Source organism: Caloenas nicobarica, chromosome 14 (genome assembly GCF_036013445.1).
Source record: "Caloenas nicobarica isolate bCalNic1 chromosome 14, bCalNic1.hap1, whole genome shotgun sequence".
Lineage (NCBI taxonomy): Eukaryota > Metazoa > Chordata > Aves > Columbiformes > Columbidae > Caloenas > Caloenas nicobarica.
Genome location: NC_088258.1, coordinates 3844888 through 3864540, shown reverse-complemented (window position 1 = coordinate 3864540; position 19653 = coordinate 3844888).

The window sequence follows — 19653 nt, the reverse complement described above, 5'->3', positions numbered from 1 at the left end:
TCCCAGCTCACCAGTGTCACCTCTGCTGCTGCTGCCCCAGGAAGGCAGGAAGGGATGGCGGGATGGAGAGAGGGAGGGGGCAGAGGGGACAGAGGGATGGAGGGATGGTGAGGTGGAGGGATGAAGAGAAGAACCCCAGCCCATTTCCCCAGCTTTGCACCTCTCCCCACCGCTGGCGTCACTGTCAACCACTTCTCAGGGTTATTTTTGAACCAGAAGCACACGAGGTTCCCTTTGGAGGCCACACAAAAAAAAAAAAAAAAAAAAAAAAAAGCATCTTTGAGCGGCGGCACACAGAAAGCCAAGCTCCTGCCCCGAAATATCTGCACGAGGAGCGCCGTGCCGCTGCCAGCCGCTCCAGCCTCCTCCAGGACTCATTTTCCTCTGTTTATCTTGAAAATATTTCTGCGCTGAGATCCCACCCCGCGCGGCGGAGCCCTGCGAGGCCGCCTCCAGCCTGACACACGGCCTCTTGTTTATCCAGAGCGAGTTTTACAAATAGCTTATTAAGCCCAGAGGTCTGTTTGCCGGGGGAAAACCTCCCGGAGCAGCTCCTGCAGCCCCCACCAAGGCTCCTGCCAGCCCCCCCCAGCCCCTCTGACATGCATCGAGTGGCGGCAGACATCAGCGTCTGCCAGGTTTTGGAGTCGCTCGTGACTTAAAAAAATTACCAAGCGTGCTGGTGATGGAGCTCCCTCTGCCCTCACCCTCTCCCTGCTCCCCTGGCCAACGTCCCAGCTGGGATTTGGGCACAGCGTGGGGACACCGTGGCACTGCCGGCTCTGGTTTGGGTGATCCCATGGTGGCAGCTGCTCAGGAGCTCGTTTTTTCTTGCAAACCACCCCCCCCAGCAAAGGCTGCTGGTTTTGGGGGGTCTGCAGGGGTCTGGGTTGTGGGGAGGACACCTTTCAGGGCTTGCCGGATTAGTTGTGCTTCGGGAGTTGCTGGAAACGTGCCTGAACGTGCGAGAGGCGAGGACAGTCGGACAGTGCGTACGGCGGTCCTGGCGGGACGGTGCCTCAGTTTCCCTGCCCGTGCCTCTGCTGCCCACCTGGCCCCAGGAGCCCCCAGGATGGAGCTGGAGGGTTTCAGCCCAGAGAAAACAGCATCAGGGATGTCCCAGGGGGCTCGAGCCCAACCGCGGACCACAGGGTCCAGCAAACCCCTGCCTGAGCCCCCTGTCCCTGCTGCCACCTCTGTCCTCAGCAAGAGGGACAGGAGCCCGGCTGTCACCCCTCCCCGTCCCCACTCCCCAGCGCTGGACTCAGCACCGACCTCGGGGTCCCCCCGAGCATCCCCTCCCCGAGACCCCCCGAAAGCATCTCTCTGGGAGCACACACCTACGCAAACCCCGTAACACAGAAACATTCATAACCTGGCCGATGGGATTAAATTTCCTGCCCCTGGAAAAATAAAGGAAGCATTCAGCCATTTTTTTTAATGTTTTTTCTCCTGCCAAGGCCAGACACCGCGGTGACGGTCGCGCACAGAGGCACAGAAACATGAGCCCTCGCCTCTCCCTGCGAGGGTGACCCCGATCCGCCCCGTGTCCCCCCCTTTCACACCCCGGAGAGCACACGCTTTGCTCGCCCGTCACAAGCTCCCTTATCTTTTAATAAAACCTTTAAGAGCAGAAGTCAGGCAATGCCGGCACAAAGGCAGCCAAAACCTCCTCCCGGGACATTAATCATTTTCTTTGACATGTTTTGCTAATTAGCCAAAGCGTTTGCCTCGACGGGGGAGAAATTGAGGCCTGGGAAAAAAAGAAAAAAAAAAAAAAAGAAATAAAAATTGAAAGGGGAGAGGTGGAAAGGGAGGAAGAAGTGAGGGAAGAAGGGGCTGACGTTGCTCCTGTGCCATCCAGCATCCCTGAGCATCACCTCACTGGGAGAAAACACATCCCCAGCCCCGTCCCGACGTTATCAGGACACGACGATCTGTGATATGTGATTTACCTGCCCCATCCTACTCTATATTACCCCGGTTATTACATATTGCAGCAGTATTGGTTTATTTGAAACACACTGTTTGGAGGTTCAACTCGCTGCTTTATCTTTTACACGGCTGTTAATCCTCGGGACACATGTTTCCTATCAGCTGGGGATATTTAACATACAATAAGTGTCTTATTAAATAGCAGCGAGTGGCTCCGCACAGAGTTCTCCCCCCAAAACCCCGAAGGCGAATGGGGCATCCCAGCTTGGGCACCGTTTTTGGGTGCATGATGTGTTATACCCAACGAGGAGTGAAATATAAGCTAGTGAAGGTTCCTCTGCAGTGGGAATTTAGCCTGTAAATAGGATCTTTGAGCCCCTGAGCAGCCAATGCTCCCACACATGGGGAAAATCTCTTGCAATTTAAAAACTAAAATATTATTTTTAAGGGTTTTCTAGCAATGCCGTGGTGCCTGGTGACTGCAGGGACAGGCTCATCCCAGGCAGGACCAGCTGCTGCCCTGGCACAACTTCTTTTTCTAAGAATTTAACCCAGTGTTCATAGGACCTGATGGTTTTTGGGGGATAGGGGACACAGAGAGAGCAACCCACAGTGAAATCACTCCAATCCATCACATTGAAAAAAAAAAAAATCCCAAGGAGAAACCATTGGCTGCTCACACCTCCCTCCAGCCCGTCAAGGCAAAATATTGGCTCCCATCCCATCGCTGAACATCAGCTCTGCATCTGAACCGCCTCGGGAAGAAAACCGCACGGCACAATCCCCTTTTCTCCACAAAAACAAGCCTAACAACAACTAAATGGGGTGATATGGTCCCCCCGCTTGTGGGTGTCCCCTGCCCGTGGTTTGCTTGGCTGTCCCCACCGATGGGTACGGAGGGAGCGAGAGCAGCATCCCGGAGCCAAGTCAGTTCTTTGGGTAGCGCTAAAAAAATAAATCACTGCTCTTTGCTCCTCTTCAGCACGAGCTTCTCATTGCTGCGGGATGACACACACCACCCCCTCTAAAACAAGGCGCTTTATTATTATTCTGTTTTTAATTTGGGGTTGGAAATAATTTTCCATCCCAGCTTTCAAACTAAACCATATCCCCCTTCCCCCCCCAAAAAAAATCTGCTTTCCGGAGAGCAGCGGCAGGGTCAGTGATTTGTGAAAGTGGTGAAGACGCGAAATGTCAGACGGCAAAGCTCGCGGTGCTGAGCACCGAGGAGCATCCTGCTCCATGCTCATTTCCAAGAATAAAAACATTTTTAAAAGTCAAGTCAGTTAAATATAGAGCTGCCCTGGGCTCCCTCTGCAACCAGCCGGGGCTGGAATGGGCTGGTCCCCCGGGGAAGGGGCCGTGAGCCATCCCTGAAGGGTGGTGGGAGAAAGAGGGAAAAATTTGGGAAGCGGCACTGTACTGGGAACTCAAAGCATAAATCAGCATAATTCACCATTTTGAGTGTTTTAGCCCAAACCTACCAGTGCATCCTGCTTGCTCCTTACAAGGCAGCAAGGAGCTGAACTGAGGTCCCGCTTCGCCATGTCCTGCCCAGCTTTGGGGACAGCGGGGACACCCAGAAACACGCGTGGTGACTTATACCCCATCCCTGACACCCCAAGTTTTGCTGCAAACTTTGCCGAGAGGCTTCGAGGCAGCCCCAGTGCGGCCGGTGGCACTGGCAGACGTGCTGAAACCAGCACGCAAGGAGCTGGCACGGGGCGGTGGAAACCCTCCAAGCTTCCTCCGCCATTGTATAAGAGCCACTCAAAAATAATAATCCCCAAAAAAATTCAACCCCGAGAGCGCAGCCGGGCCGCTTCCCAGGCAGCCGCCGGAGCGAGGTTTGCACAGCGCACGGGGGGAAAATGCCTCCAGGTGAGGCCAGGCTCCGCAGGAAGGTCAGGATCCCAGATGTTTTCATACCAAAGATCTTTAAAAAAAATAATAAAGTAAAATAAAAAGCAGCAGAGCAAGGCACGGAGGCAGAAACACCCGTCATGCCGAGCGGCCGCTGCAAAACACGTATTTTTTCCGTGAGTCACCGGTGGAAAGAGCAGCCCAAGCGTCCCACGGGTGGGCTCGGCCGGGGATGTGTCTGCAGCCCCATGTGCCTTCACCGCGCTCGAGGTGCCGGATCGTGCCGGGGGCTTTTTGTTTTTTGTACCAGGCTGCCAGTAAAATCGCTTTGGAGGTCACGCTGGGATGGATTCAGTGGAAAGCCCCAAGTGTTGAGGGCCCCTGAGCACCGGGCTGCATCCCGGTGGTGTTTAGAGATGGGCAGCGGTGTTTAGTCTGTACCAGCAGTGCAGGATTTTCCTGACCCCCACTTTTCCCAGCCACCAACATTCCACGTGGAGACACACCACGTGCCCTCATTGTGGCCCCAGGGCTGCTCTGCCGCTGTCCCCAAAACGCTCCAGGACCGCGAGAGGCAACGACAGGGGGAGAAATGAAACTAAATAAAGAAACAGTGAAGGAGCAGCCCAAACCCAACCGGTTTGATTTATCCGTGGCGGGAAGGAGGCGAGCGCGTTGAAAGGCAGCGCGGGAATTCCCGGGGATCGTAAATCCCATGGGGAGCGGATCAAGCCGATGCGCTTCCGTGTGCCGGGAAAGCGGGAGGTTACGGGAAGGGTAAAGTTTAGGGAATCTGGGGTGGGGCTATTTTTTGGTTTATAAAAAGGCAGGGATGAAGGGGAGGCGACGCCGCAGCCCCGAGCGGCAGCACCCAGGGCTGGGAGCCAGGGGAGGGACGGGATCGCATCCCCGGCGGGGCTGGAGCCCCGTCCTGTCACTGTCACCGCGAATCGCAGCAATACTGGCTGCGTTGTGGGTACAGAAACGGCACGTACTTGTTGCTGGCTGGGTTTCCTGGCAGCCCCAGCCAGGATTTGGCCACGCAGGAATTTGGAAACTGCCTTAAATCCAGCAAGAAATGAGAAAAGGCTGAGAAGTGGCTTTTCTGAGCTGAGTTCAGCTGCAAATCTCGGCTCAGCGGCAGCTCGGAGCCGGGCAGGACCTGCAGCCGCTCCCTGCCGACACACCGGGTAAGGGATGAGGTTGGAGATGCAGCTGATGGGCATCACGTCCTCCTCCATGGGGACAGCAGGGAGGGCTCCCCAGCACCCCTGGACATGCCACCTCCCTCCTTCCCCTCCCCAAAAAGCCTCCTCAGCATCCAACTCTCCATCCCACTCTGAGGCAGCCCCGACGATCGATAACGCTGATATGAAACCCCATAAATCCACCTCACCTTTGCCCTGGGGCTGCCGGCGGCCGCTCCGGCCCCGCAGATGTGCTGGCTCAGCTGCGGACCCACAACAGGCTTCACCTTGACCTTGAGCTTGACAGGCTGGCGATGGCATCGCTGGGAAGACCCACGGTCAGCGGCTGCACTTGCTGCTCGTTTTGGGGGTATTGAGGAGGAAGGGAGTGAAAAATAGAAGCAGCAGGAGGTGCTGAACACTGTACAAATCAGCAGGAAAAAAGACAAATAAATCAAAAGCCACCCCAGAGCCTCCTCTGGGTGCTCGGGAATATCTTTCCCTAACTGCGGAGCTTGGCATGGGCAGCGTCCTCACCCAGGGTCGGTGCTGGGGCCGTCTCAGCCCCTCACCCATTGGGATCCCGGCTCTGGCTCTTCATGCCCCCAAATCCCTTTCCGGAGACCTGCCTGCTGCTTCCTGGTTCATCGTATTCATGGGAAATTCGGAGTTTTGTGGGAAAAACAGGCCCAGGGATGAGGGGTCACCTGTACCTGCTCCCCACCCTGAGCAAGGATGCTCCCCCTGCAATATCCAAGCTGCAGTTTCGGCTGCAAATCGAAACAGCCACACCAGCTTCAAGCTAGAAATTGGCGTAAACCACCACCATTCCCAACCTACTCCCGTTTCCCAGCCGCATCTCGGCTTCCCCGGTGACGTCCCCGCGTGGAAAACGTCCTGGTGATGGATGGTACCCATCCCCGCATTCCCGACGGAGGCTCCGGGATCCAAGTTACCCCTCGTCCTGGAGAGCCGAAGAGGAGCAGCGAAGCGCTTTCCACTGCTGTAATTTTGTATCTCACTTAGGAGAATATTTTTAATTAATATTGCCATTACCCTGTGCCCTTGCTGTACAAACAAGACCTCTCCTTGATTGTTTAAATGGCCTGAAATCACGCACCCTAATTAAGGCATCCGTCGGGGTAAATAACCGGCCTCGTTCTGCCAGAGGGAAGGGGAAGCCCAAGGCGAGGAGGTGGGTTTGCTGCAGGAATGAATATCCTCTGAATATACCCCCAAAACCCATCATTTTTGTGTTTCCCATTGCTCTCCTCATGCAGGGACAGGGACTGACACAGGGGACTCTGCGCCGTGTCCCCTGCGAGTCCCTAAATTCACCCTAAAGGGACTTTTCTGCCTTTTTATTTCAACTACAGGCTCAAGCACCGTCCTCTCCTATAACACCTGGGACACGACAGACGTTATTCACCATCCAGCCAGGTTTTAAATATTAATCTTTTCACTCCAGAGCCGGAGTTTGCAGGGGAAAAAAACAAGTCTGAAGGGAACGAAATCCCAGCGACAGCACTCACTGATTTTCAGGCATCTCAGTTGGCTGGTCGAGCATCGTTTTGGGGAGCAAACGGCTTTTCCGAATTGGGCCATGGCCCACGCTGCCTCCTCCTGCTGAAGAAGCCCTTGAGCATTGTGAAAAGGGCTCAGCTTCGCTTTGGTAGAGAGCTGCTTTCTCGGCAAAACCTCAAAAAACAAGCTTTCTGGAAAAAAATAGATGTTTTGGGATGACAAGGGGATGGTCATCAGGGATCCAGAGCTGGCTTTGGCCCCCCCAGTGCCCCCAGCAGCAGCTTATCCCCCCAAAAAAAACCCATTTTTGCTAATTGTTAATAATCCATTACAAAGGGGAAAGGAAAAAGAAAAATCCCTTCGTTCCCTAACTTAAGCACAGACAAAAAAATGTCGTTAAACTAAACCAAACAAACGAATCAAGAGGCAAAGAGAGAAGAAAAAAAAAAATCACATTCGCCCGAATCATAAATCCCAGAGAGGGGTATTTACAGGCTGAATTGCCAAGTGCATTGAAACTGCAGAGAATCCGAAAAGCAGATAGCCATAAAGGCAGACAACGGCCCTGAAAAAATGCTTTGATTAGGATCTGGGCAGCATTCAGCCCAGATGTTCATTTGTCAATGAAAGAGAGATGGGGGGGAGGTGAGAAAGGCTTTAAATTAATCTTTACAACTAGAAAGGAGCTTGTAATACGCACCATATGGGGAGAAACGTCCTTCGAAGCCCCTCGCCTTCCCCCAGCCCCGCATGCTTGGAGTCTGGGACCCCCCGGCCGGAGCGTTTGTCCCCCCCAGCCCCACCACCGTTTCATCCCCCTATTTTCTCCAAGCACCAAACACCCCACGAACCCAAACTGCTCAGCTCACCCCCCCGCCCCGCTTCCACATGTGCTTTTTTTTACCGTGAACAAAACAAACTGCAATTCCTCTTACAACATCAGCTCTCTTTTATTATTTCCCCCCAACTCAGATACCTGCTCCCCCCTCCCTCCCATATCCACATGTGGTTTCTTTTTAACCCTTTTGAGATTGCGGCAGAAGCCGGGGTGGAGGAGAGGAGGGACGAGGCTGTTTATTAAATGCCAACCATTCAAATTAATTCCCCTAATGGACTCGCCGACATCATGGTGTGCATTTAAATGAATGCTTTGTCATATTTCAGAGCCAACCTGCAGCTCTCTGCAGAGCAAACCTGCTGGAAAGCCAGGCTGGGAACAGCAGCAACGACAGCGACAAACCTATGAAGAAAGAAATAAGAATTAAATACAAATCCCAAAAGGAGCATGAGGGTGATAAAGGAGCCCAGGAAGCCCTCGGAAATTTGCAGGTGGGGTGCAAGCGAGAGCCTGGGCAGGGGAAAAAGAGATTTGCAATTGTCATGGGAGCTTCTTGTCCGTATAGGAGGAGGAAAAACCCTCTTGCTGCTGGGGCGGGAGGGACGAGAGAGAGACCTCTCAGCCAGGTCAGAGACCCTTTGCCCAGGTCATAGAATCATAGAATCATTTTGGTTGGAAGAGACCCTCAAGATCATCGTGTCCAACCATCACCCCAGCCCTGGCACTGCCCCATGTCCTGAGAACCTCATCCCCGTCTGTCCAACCCCTCCAGGGATGGTGACTCCAGCACTGCCCTGGGCAGCCTGTTCCAATGCCCCACAGCCCTTTGGGGAAGAAATTGTTCCCCAGATCCAACCTCAACCTCCCCTGGCGCAGCTTGGGGCCGTTTCCTCTTATCCTGTTGCTTGTTACTTGGGAGAAGAGACCAAGCCCCTCCACGCTCCAACCTCCTTTCAGGCAGTTGCAGAGATCAGAAGGTCTCCTCAGCCTCCTGCATCCCTGAGCCTCCTGCATCCCCCACTCCTGGGGGTCCCGGTTCCCCCCCAGCTTGTCCCTGGACTGGCAGGGCTGGGGAAGGTGGGGGAGACCACAGGGATAAGATGGAGCAAGAGCAAACCAGCCCCATGATGCACCCAGGGACCAGAGGGTGAAACTGGGACATGGCTTCCCCAGGTGTCTGTCTGTCTGTCCGTCTGCTATGGCATCAGCACGGCAACCCCCGCTACAAACACGTTAATAATTGTCCTCATAGCAGCCCTTCCATTTTCTTTTGACATGAAAATAAACCGGCGCTGTTTGCAGAAGGTTCTCATTTAGGGAAACATCTGGAGTCAGCACTTCTCCCCCAAAGGGCAGCAAAGGGTTCAGAGGATCCTTGTTCTTGTACCAAGGAGGAAGAGGAGGAGGAAGGAGCCGATTTGCCCAGTCCCTGGGGGAAGGGACATGACAAGTTCCTGAGCTCTGTCTGCTACCTAACCATGAGCAAGGGATTGTCCCTCCTGGGGCAAAGGCTGCAAACCCCCCAGCACCTCAACCAGCAGAACAGGCCCTCCAGGTCCCAAAAGCCATGGGGGTCAAGAAGGTCTTGGCAATGCCCAAGGTCCCCCCAGCACCAAGGGGACCCCCAGCTTTGGCTGCTGGGAAGGACCGTGGGGACCCGAGGGGACAGGAGGAGCAGGGATGCTGCCAGTGCCCTGGGCTGCGGGTGAGCGGGGACAAGGGCTTACAGCGGGGTAGCACATCTGGGGACACAGGCTGGTGTCACAGCCCAGCCAAGGGACACCATCTCTTCTTTGAAGTCCTTCTGGATCTTCTTCCAGGTGCTCCAAGGGTCCCAGGGCAGGAGCATCCCCCCAGCCAGCAACATCTGGGGTGCAAGCGAAGCCCTTTCTGTCACCCTGGGGGCTCACGGGTGGCCACAGGTCCTGTCCCATCCCGTCCCTGCCTGGCAGGTCCCCAGAAGCCAGCAGGACTCTCAGGGCCAACACTGGGTACCTGAGTGGGACTCTGCTGCAAGATCACCCTGATCAGACACCTCCGCACCACGGTCCCCACCACCTGCTCTGGGCAAAGCCCCCAAACCAGCCACAGGAGAGGGGCAGCACCCCCCAGCACCCATCTCCCTGGGGAGGGGGGCCCAGGGGGGGCCTCAGTGCTCCCAGGAAAACCAAAACGCTGAAAAATCTGCATTTGAGGGAGAAAATGCTCAAATTATGAGTGGGAGTAGGGATGGAGCGGGGGGCGGGGGAAGAGTTGTTTATCTAGAGCTGATTTTGATTTTCGTCTTTCAAATATCAGCAGGATGCTGAGCCTCGCCTCATTATGCAAATAGAAGCAATTAGAGCTCACCCAGGCTCTGCCCACGTGATGGGTTTATGGCACTCGCAGAAATCCTTCCTGATACATGAGAGGAATAACAACAGCTCCAGCCCCGCCACGGCCGGGAACCCGGGATGGTTTGGTAAGGGGACCCCCAGAGCCAGGACAACCCCCCCATTGCTGCCCCCGGGGCCTTTCAAAGCCCTTGGAGGAGAACTTTCCCAAGGAAAAGTCTCCCCCTCTTCCATGGAGACACCAACTCGACCGGCAGCAAGTCCTCGCCGGCCCCTGGGATGGGAGAGAAGGAAGGATGGAGGGGAAGAGCGTCATTGGGAATGACTCAAAAGCCTTTTTTCTCCACCAAATCAGAAAGTCAGCCCCCAGCAGGGCAGCACTGCGCTGTGGGACGGGTGTCCGAGTGGATGCACTTTGCTGAACAACAGCAGAAAGGAGTAAATAAAAAAAAAAAAACCACACCAAACAAACTACCAACACCTCGCTAAATTCTCTGAATTGGGCTTAAAAAGCAAAGCAACCCCCCCCAGACCCAGCACCAGCCCCGGTCCCACCTCGGCTGCAGCGGGGTGCCGGGAGCTTCGGTGGTGGCTCCGGTCCCCATCCAGCACTTCACCTCCCCAGGGACACGCACCGACCTGCAGGGACCAGACACAGGAGTGTAAATCAGCTGCAACTCCCATAAATCCATCATCTTCCTCCTGATTTACATCAGAGTAGCCAGGAGGATTTATTCCCAGTACCTGCCTCGAGTTTCCCACCCCCAGAGGAACATGTAAAAAAAAAAAAAAAAAAAGACAAGCTCTTTAAATATTGATCTTTCTCCTAAATCTTTTTTTTCTTCTTCTTCTTCTTCTTTTGGATGCAAATGGAGATTGATGAGCCCAGGCTGGAGCTCCTCACCTCTGAGGGCAATTTCTATCTGAGCTCGCAAGCACCTGGTTCAAGCCCAGAGATCGTTGCTGCAGAGCAGGCTGAGAGACACCACCGCGGACCATCTCACAGCGTTACCGCATTTCATCTCACGAGCATGCCACAGGAACCCCCCAGCCTGCATCCCTGTCCTGACTCCATCCTTGACCCCATCCCCACACTGGCTTCTCCATGTAAAATGTAAACATTTTTGACACTGAGGGTGGTGAGAGCCTGGCCCAGGTTGGCCAGAGAGGTGGTGGATGAACCATCCCTGGAGACATCCCAGGCCAGGCTGGACGGGGCTCTGAGCAACCTGAGCTGGTGCAGATGTCCCTGCTCATGGCAGGGGGGGCACTGGGGGAGCTGGGAAGGGCCCTTCAACCCAAACTATTCTACGATTCTCCACACACTGGAAAGATTCAGCAGCATCGTATGTGATACCAGACACAGAGATGAGGTTTTTAGGGATGTGGTTTAGTGCCAGTGTTAACGGTTGGACTCAATAATCTTGAGGGTCTTTTCCAACCAAAATGACTCTATGATTCCATGATTCACCTCCTGACGGGTCTCGCACCGGAGCTTGGCCACACCGCGGGGCAGCGGGACGGCTCCAGCACAGCCGAAAAAGACGGGTCAAGTCGCAATAACCCCAGGGCTCCGCACACGGACTCCTCAGCCCCACACCTGTGGGTCCACAGAGGAGCCGAGGAATTGCGCAGGGCAGGAAGCAGCTCCCCAGAGATGCTGCCCCGCCGAGCGGTGCAGCCGGGGCTGCAGGCAGAGGTTGCAGGCGGCAGGGGCTGCAGGCGGCAGGGGCTGCAGGCAGAGGTTGCAGGCAGCAGGAGCTGCAGGCGGCAGGGGCTGCAGGCAGAGGTTGCAGGCAGCAGGGGCTGCAGGAGCTGCAGGCAGCAGGGGCTGCAGGCGGCAGGGGCTGCAGGCGGCAGGGGCTGCAGGCGGCAGGGGCTGCAGGGGCGGCAGGGGCTGCAGGGGCGGCAGGGGCTGCAGGCGGCAGGGGCTGCAGGCGGCAGGGGCTGCAGGGGCTGCAGGCGGCAGGGGCTGCAGGCAGCAGGGGCTGCAGGCAGAGGTTGCAGGCAGCAGGGGCTGCAGGAGCTGCAGGCGGCAGGGGCTGCAGGCAGAGGTTGCAGGCGGCAGGGGCTGCAGGCGGCAGGGGCTGCAGGCAGAGGTTGCAGGCGGCAGGGGCTGCAGGCAGCAGGGGCTGCAGGGGCTGCAGGCGGCAGGGGCTGCAGGCAGGGAAAGGGCTGAGTCAGCAGCAGGAGAGTCGCCCCCCGCCAGCCCATTTGGCAGGCAAAGGTTGGGAAGGAGCTTTTCTTCCGTAACAGGGCCCGAGCAAATAATTCATAGCGGATAAATAATTCACCGGGAGTTTAGCCTTCCTCTGGCAGCGGATTGTCTGCGAGCTGTTAGCAATTATCCTGTAGTTATTTGCGATCCTGAATTTTCGGTTGAATTATTCAGACAAGTCGTCGTTGGGTTGAGGAAAAGCCCGGGGAAAGGAGGCGATACCTGAAATGACAGGAAAAATCATCATCAGGATGAGTCCACGGCTCGGGAAGACACGGTGTTGCGATTATTTAGCATTTGCAGTGCAAGAAATACCCAGAGCTGCAACGGGCCCCAGAGGCAATGCAGAAGCGAGTGGATGGATGCAGAGGAGGCACCGGATCATTGGATTTCCACCATCCAGCTCCTCTTCCAGCCAAGAGCCTCTAGACATCCCCGGGTTTTCTGGTTCTTACCAGCAAATTCATCTGCTGGGAGGCTCACAGATAGTGGATGCTGAAGGAAACGTCAGGGTGAGCAAAATATATTCACATTTCTATTTGGATGAACATCTCCAAAATGGTTTTAATGAGGTGTCTCCTTGGTTCATCCAAGCGGCAGGACTGGTCAGTGGCTCTTCCACAGCCACACAAGCCCCCGTGGTGGGGACACCCACACGCATCTTAACTCACCTGGAGCCACCAGCCCCATGGCCTGGTCCTGCTGTCCTGCAGAGACACACAGAGAGGGGGGTTTGGGGGGAAAAAAAAAAAAAAAATATATATATATATATATATATATACACAGACTAATTTCAAGGGGTAAAAAAAAAGACATTTTCTTGAGCGATGAAGCAAGCAGAAGCTTCTTGAGGGAGCACCAGCATCTGGCCCTGGCCCATGCAGCTCCGTCTACTCTTCGTTCCCAAAAGAAGATCCTGATGAAGGAGAAGACCAGGCAGCCTGGCATCTTTCCCGAGACACGGCCACGGATTCACGGCTGACACCTGGGCTGGAATCGCCTCTCCTCAACCACAAACTGCAATAACTCACCCTGGTGCGAGCTGCAGGACCCTAAACCTCCCGACTGCAGAGAAAAGCTCAGCAGGTGACTCCTGAGAACACCCAGGTGTACTGAAGAGTCTAATAATAATAATGAAAACAAACTCATAGTTGGGTTTTTATAAGCCCATCTCGTGATTTTAAGGGTTTCGCTCACATTTTCCGGCTCCAAACGGCCCAGCAGCGTGGGGCTGGTGGTGAGTGTCCCAGCAGCGTGACCAAGGGTCCTTGTCCCTTCCCGTGGCGCAGAGCAGCTTCGGCAGAGCTGGTGGCCGCTCTCCTGCCTTCCCAGGGCCACTCCAGGCACCGCAGCAGCTCACGGGGACCAGGGACCAGGGCACACACCTCTCCCAGTTCACTCGGAGGGCTGGTGTCCCAGTCCCTGCTGCCACTGTCCCCACTCATGGCACAAAGTGTCCACCTGAGCCAGGAGCTTCAGCAAACTCCCGTCCTCCACCCACCAAGGCTTTGCAAGACTCCTGAATGAACAAACTTCTCTCTCCGTGAGCCAAATACTGCAGGCTCCAGATCAATGAAATATAAAAAAATGAAAAAAAAAAAAAAGAAGAAAAGAGAAAGAAATTTGCATGACTGTTCCCTGATGGACGTTTCATTACACAAAAGGAGCACATCTCCTCCGGCTGGGCTGAGATGCTCAGCAATAGCAAGTATCTCTTCTGTTTCCTCTTGAATTGCCAGTCATGCACTTAAAATTAATTTTTTGAAAAAAGGAAGGAAGGAAAAAAAGGAAGGAAGGAAAAAAGGAAGGAAGGAAAAAAGCGATCACCCAGGGAGATGCTAACTTAGAGGCATGGTCCCGTGGAGAGGTGTGTGGGGAAGAAGAAGGTTCCAGAGCAATGGAAACCTATTTCTGGGATGCCAGAGCCCACCCAAAGGAGGACAAAGGCCACAGTAGGGTTTTCCCCCTGCCCAGAAGGGACTTGCTCCTGGGCATCCCCGCACGGCCCCGAGGAAGAGGATGGGGCACAGTAAGGCACCCCAACACCCCCTGGATGGGGGGAGAAGTACAAACAAAACAAAACAGCCTTTGTACAAAACCCAGATACTTCCATGCCAGCTGATGTGCAAGGATAGGAAAGGGAAGCGGGGGAGAAGCGCGGCAGCTGGGATTGTGGAGAACAATGTGGGGAGAAAAAAGAAAAGAGCGAGGAAGATGATCGCGGTTGAGTCGCCCGTGGTTGTCAGCCCTTTTCGGGGGGAGGGTAGCGGGAAGGTTAGTGATCAGCCAGATCTGAAGCCAGACCAAACTATTTCCACATGCCAATAAAACCCTGAGCGCGAAGGGTTTGCAGGGCTCTGGGGCCCCCGCGCTATCTCTAAAACAAACCAGAAGAGCTGGGAAGGCAGGAGTTGGCACGTGGAAGGCAGCGCAGTGATGGAACCTGATCTCTCCTTCCTCATCGTCCTCCTCCTCGTCGCCTGTTGCAGCTCATCCTTCCTGGCATTGCTCAGTCTGCATCAAAGGGACACGTGGAAAAGCAACTGGGCAGCGCAGGATTTGCTTAGTGATGCTCACTCGGGAGTCTCACCTTCCACATGGGTCTGAGAGCTCAGAACCTCAAACTCATCCCACTTGTGTCTCCAGCGGACTCCAGCACACGGGGTCAGGGATCAGAGGGCTGAAATCATCCCCACCACCATGAAACCAGCCCTTCGCAGCAGCCCCAGCCCTCCCCACGCCGAGATGGGATGTTCTCAAGCCACGGCTGAAAGGGACCCGCTCCCACTTGTGTCCCACCACGCGGTGACCTTGGCTGAGCCTTTAACTTACCCACAGCTGTGTCACAGCAGCTGTAAAACCCAGTGCGATCGCCAGGACCTTGCCAGTGAGGGAAGCAGCTGCCGCCCCGAGCCGCTGTAAATCACCGCGCCGAAAAGTGCGGCACCCACCGCCCCGCTCCCCGGCTGTAAATCTGCAGCAGCAGGAACCGGAGCCGCTTATCTGGAGTGGCCACATCACCGCCCCAGCCCAGCTCAGCCTTCGTGCTGGCCATGTGCATCCCCACCACCCTCCCACTCCTCCCCGGGGACACGATGAGGATGCCCGGTTAATACTAACCACAGCACTCGCAGCCTTATCATAGAATCGAAGAATGATTTAGGTTGGAAGAGACCCTCAAGACCATCGAGTCCAACTGCCAACCCACCCCTGGCACTACCCTATGTCCCTGAGAACCTCATCTCTGCGTCTGTTCAACCCCTCCAGGGATGGTGACTCCTCGGTAAAGGACGCGTGCAGAAGATCCGACCACCTCCACCTCCAGCCCAGAACATCAAAGGAGGTGGCTCAAGTAACTGCAAGATTCTGATAGACAGCATTAGCAAGATGTCACAGCACAGGAGGAGGAGAAATGCTGTCCCCATCATCAGGAAAGGGGAAAGCAACTCAAAGGAGAAATGAAAGACTGCCAGGCCAGTGTCAGTAGTAAACTGAGGCTCTAAAACCCATTCAGAGAGATGCTGTGTAAAGCAAAAATATACGGGAGACCAATATTTGGTCACTGACACCTAAAGAGAGTAAGATCATATTGGATTTCCCCAGCATCACCCGACTTTCTTGAGAAAAGATGATCAGCCCTGGCACAAAAAGAAACGTCTGTGGCGGCGGTTCTGGGAGGAACCGCGTGGCCCTAAGGAGCAGTGCGATGGAACGGAGGTGGCCACCAGCAGGTGACACACTGAGGAAGGACAAATTCTGAGTATAAGAAGGCAGCCTGCATGGAGAGTAGTGAGGCGGGGATGGACCCAGGTGTGTTGGGACATCAGGAGCTGAACGAGAGCCAATGATGGGTGAAAAAGCAAACGCACTTTTAAATTTGAAAAGCGCTTTCAGTAAAGGCAGGGGAATACAAGTGCCATTAGACCAGACACTGGGGGGGAACTTCATCTGAAAGGCAAAGATTTCAAGGAGAGTTAAGTCTGGAGTGGGACGGAAGACCTAATCCAGCTGAAGGTCAGCACCGACCTGAGGAGAATGGCACAAACCAGCGCCACTTAAAGAGGGTGAGAATTTGAGATCTGCTCCGACCATCAGAGTAAGAAGATGCCTGCACAACTCTGCATAAGAGCAGCAGGCGTGAAACACCCAACTGCTCAAACCAGAGCAGGATCCGCTCTCCTGACACGGTCACCAACAATAACAGGAGATGACAGTCAAACTGGAGCCTTAACCCTGCTCTAAATGAAGAGAGACACGTTCTGATTAAAACAACTGGGCGGCTGGTTAAACCTGACTGCAATAGGCTGCTCACACATTTGTGGACCAGCTGAGCCGTGTTCCTGCGGAGCTTGTAGGGCAGGGGGAGGATTAGGCTGGAAATGGGAACATTCCTCAAAATCATACACTCTGATCCCGACAGAGTTGGTCACCCTCCCCAAGGCGAATGAGCCTGCAAACGTCAACGGGACAAGAAAGAAAATTTTGAGATTTGGAGTTTGAAGGTACCACTGAAAAGCAGGTCTTAGGCACAGAGAAACATTACCCTGAGTTTTAAAATAATAAAACCTGGTGCGAACATCAGAGCTTCTGCAAGAGGCTGGTGAAAGCCCTGCCCTCTCCCACCGCTCTCGGTGGTCCTCACATCTCACCCTGACGAGCTTAGTGATGTGCTGCACCCTACACCTGCAAACCATGGAAGAGCTGGCAGGCTGGAGACACAAAATCATCACATCGGGACTATCAAACCATCCTAAACGTGGTTTGTGGAGCTCAACTGGGCCCACGTCCCTTCAGCTGCACCAAGGGTTCCTGAGAAGAAAGCTCCGATCCCAGAAGGGACCTCAGGAAGCCCCCCAGCTCCATCCACACCACGGCGGGATCTGATGCACCCCAGGTTTTGCTGGCTGGGAAGCGCCAGTATGAAAGCCGTGCTGAGCACAGCCGTCCTGCACGGTCACTGCCTCCCTTGGGGGAATGGAAACCACAGCACGGTTTTACAACAGCATTAAACTCAACGTTCCCAGCACCTCTGGTTGCACAGGACCTGCTCAGAAGGGTTATTCCAGCCTGAAGGGCAGATCTGCCAGAAACTAATCCAAACGGAGAAGCAGCCGCAGGGCTGTTTGCACACCTTCTGCCAAGAAATGTTGTGGCCTCCAGCACGAGAGGGGCAAGGACTTGTTTCTTCCTCTCTCCTTTCTTTTTCCTAGTAAATTAAAAATAATAATAATGGTAGTAAAACCCCCTTGGCTTTATCCTCCCCCACCAGAGCAGATTCAATTAGCAGCTTCTCTGAGTGGCAGAGGTGTGATTTACTCCCAGAACGGGATGCGTTAAGATGTAGGGCAGTGGGAAGTTTCTATTTGCCCCTCAACCAAATTCCCCTCCCCAGCCATTCCCACCGCTGCGGATCAGATAAACTTTCCAAGTTCGCTTCCTCATTAAGATGTTTGGGAATCACAGCCCGGGATTTGATTAAAGAAGCCCTGATGACAGGTTGACCTGGGGGAACTCACACCAGGTCCCTTTCTTCATGCGAAGTGGATGCCATCGCCCACCCAGGGGATGCTCTCCAAGTCCAAGCATCCCCCAAAACCGTGTTGGTACCCACTAGCTGGGCACAAGCTGCTGCTGATAACAAAAGCACTCCAAAATATCCCAGTGAAGGAAATTCTCATGATACTGGTGGGCAGCTGAAACCCTAAAAGATCCCAAAACAAGTCCCAGGTATCAAAAAGGCGAGTCCTCAACATGGGACGTGGCTGCAACCCCACAGCATCCAAAGCACTCAGCTGGCTGGAATTACAGCCGCTCCATCCCAGCACCGTGCCACACACCACAGGGAGCTATCAGCCCCCAAGGGGGACCCGAAAACACCAGCCGTTCCCTTTCCACCCCTGCATCATCTTCCCGATGCTCTCGGACGAGTTTTCACACCATTTCCCAGAGCCAGGCTCCCAGCAAGGGCTGGCGTGTCCACACAGAGCCCGGGGAGCAGAGGCAAGATGCTCAACACCCTCCATGTCCGTGATTTCTGTTTGATTCCCTTTTAAAGGGACTGTAACGCAGCGCGTATTTATACTTCAAAACAGCTTGTTTGTGTAATTGCCAAAAAAAAAATTTAAAAAAAAAGACACAAAACAACCCTGCTACAATGACTAATTAGCTCACTCCTGCCTTGTACCCTGTAAACAAATGTATTTGTAACCAATTTGCAAGCACTTTGCATAAGGGGCCCAGAACACTCGTGCCTGTTTGATGCATTTTGACATTAATTTGATAATAGCGGCTTAACAAGGAATCCAGGCTCCCAAGCTATAAATATGCTGCTTTTCCACTTCCTTTTATCTGCACAGTGAAATAATGTTGTTTTTCCCCCTGCTGCAATAACCACCATCCAACCCTTTCATGAATGCCCTTTATGTCCTTTAGCATTTTCAAGGCTTTCTTTTTCTTTTTTTTTTTTTCCTTCTCCTGGAGAAAGTAAAAGGCTGTTATTAGTTGTATTTTTAATTCCTGTTCATCGGGGGGAAGGAGAAGAGAGGACAGGGATGGTAGTCTGATAATGCAGCTTCCACTTGTTTGTTCAGAAATATTTCTCCATCCATCCGTGCTTCGTAGGAGAGATAAAGCTTATCCTTCTCCTGCTCTTCTCCACTCGCTGTGGCTCTCCCGCTCCACACAGGCTTTCACTGGCATACCAGAAAGAAAATTAAAGCACGGTGAACTGGGAATGGGACACTGGAGTCCACACTGTTGCCAACCAGAAAGCCACCACGGCCCCAGTCCCAAAGGGTGGCACTACCGGAGCACCCCACTCCAAATCTCTGCTTGATGGGGCAGTCCCCGCCGGTGCGAGAACCACCGCGTGTCCCACGGGGACGACACAAAAAGGGCTGGATCATGGGGACTGAATGGGGGCTACAGCTTGTCCATGCCCTGAAAACACCGTTTGTCCTCTCCTCTGGTCCCTCCCAAGTGCTCCAGCCCTGTGGTGGAGGCCAGAAGCCTTCCCAATTTTATTTGTTCTCCCCTTTAAACACATCTCAGATTGCCGTGATCTGGTTTGAGGCTCTTGCCCAGCCTCCTCCTTCCCCACAGCAACCAGAACCACCTCTGGCCCCCACTCCCCAACTCCCGCTCGCAGAGATCAATGCTCTGTTTGCCCAGGTCATGTCCCTCCTTGCCCACAGATAAGCTGGCACAGGGTTCAAGACCAGTATCAAATGGGAATTGGGCTGCTCCATAGGGGCCTTCCCCAGGTTTCCTCCCACCAACATATCGTATCCACCACGGCCCTTCCAGCCACTTCCCCTCGACGTCCTCCTCTGGGATCGTTGATGCCGAAACCCCACAGCAAGTCCCAGAGATAAGTTGGAGGCTTAGCAGAGTCCAAAAGCACATTCTTTCCTCAGCCTCCTCCCTCCTTATCGCTTTCCTCCCTCCCCAAAAACATGTTGAGATAAAAGTTATTGGAACAATAAAATCCATAACTTAAACACAAGCGTAAAAGGGATAGAGGGAGCGTCTCCACTCCATGCCCTATTGAGCAGACTGGCCAGAACAGAAAAACAACAGAGTCCACGAACTCCTGTGGAATAAAACCCGGTTCAGGACCTTGGATCGCTGCAGGGAGAGAATGCAGCCCACGCGCTTTGCTGCAACCCCACCACAAGTCCTGCATGGGCTCACCTTTTAAAAATGGATCACACATCAATTTTGAGTGATTTCCTAGTGCTTCACTTACCTGGGCTG